Genomic DNA, 1,534 nt, shown 5'->3' on the forward strand with positions numbered 1-1,534 from the left:
GAGAAAGGTTGAATCGATCTTGGGCTTCGGCCCTTGGTCCTACCGTCCGTTGCTCTGTCTTAATGCCCCTACCCAGGGGGTCATTCTAACAGGTTACGGACGAGAAATCAATGGTGCCGAACCCCTGACAAAAGAGGGCTCGGGCCATCACCGGACATATTAGAAAGAGAATACGGCCTGTTTAATCAGTATTGATTATTTGGATCATATCATATTGATGAAAAGGGTGCAGGCGTTGTTCCTGTTATGCCATCATTTCTACGAGATGGAATGTTTTCCAAAGAAGAAGTAGAAGAAACATCAAGGTGCAAGATTTCGCATACATATTGAACGAATTATGCAGCGCTTAAGAATTCGTAACATACTTGTAAAACTGCCCTCACATTTACTGGCACATGCAGATAATATTGTATTTATGTGTGGAGTTTTAGTCAATTTGCAACCTATTCACCTTTTGTTACCTATTTTTGTTTTTGTCACATATTTCAGGAATTTGTCACCTCTTTTACCTACTTTCGGGATTTTCATCTTTTGTCACCTTTTTCACCTACTTGCGGGATTTTCATCTTTTGTCCCCTTTTTTCAAAAAAAAGTAAAATTTTATTCAAAACTACGACTTGCACATAAGCCAGTTTATTTTTGAAGCAAGTAAGACGAATTTTAAACTTAAAAAATATTACTTTTATAACAAATGAGGATTTTTACACCAAAAGGATAGACTTTCTATCCAAAAATACAAGCGCTTAACAAAAATCATTTGAAATTTTAATAAAAAATGATTAATTTCTAAGAAAATAGTGTTATTTAGAGTAATCCTAAATTAAAAATATAAAAATTGTTTTAAACAAAAAAATTAGCTGTTATTCAAAAATAATCAATTTTGAGCTAAAGAAGATAACTTATAAACAAGACAGTTGAATTTTCAAATGAATGATAAAATTTTTAACCAAGATGAATTTTCGACAAAAAATATAACTTTTTAAGAAAGTAGTTGAATTCAGATTAATTCTGTAACAGATATATAATACTTTTTTTGTTGATAAAAAGAACTAACTTTCAATCCAAAACGATAAATTTTTAACCCTGATAGTAGATTTTCTGAACCAAGAGATTAATTTTAAACAAAAAAAGGTGACTTTAAGAAACTAGTTAAATTTTCAACTTTTTAACAAAAGACTTTAATTTTCAACAAAATAGTTAAACATTTAACTAAATAGTAGAAGTACCAAAAAGTAGAATTTTAAACCAAAAAAAATGATTCATTAAAAATTTCACTGTTCGGCTAATGTTGAACGAATTGTTTCAAATTTCATACATTTTTTTTCTTTCAAGATTCATAATTTTAGTCGAAATTTATTTTTGTATTTTTTGTTAAAAACATCACATTAAAAATTCTTTTTGTGATCAAAACGTTTTTTTTAACTGCAAATTTAAATATATTTTTTCGAAAAGTCAACTGATTAATTGTAAATAAAGTTTTTTGTTGTTATTTTATGTTCTCCTTTTTAAAATTAAATTGTGTTATAGAAAATAT

The sequence above is a fragment of the Belonocnema kinseyi genome, chromosome 8 (assembly GCF_010883055.1).
Source record: "Belonocnema kinseyi isolate 2016_QV_RU_SX_M_011 chromosome 8, B_treatae_v1, whole genome shotgun sequence".
Lineage (NCBI taxonomy): Eukaryota > Metazoa > Arthropoda > Insecta > Hymenoptera > Cynipidae > Belonocnema > Belonocnema kinseyi.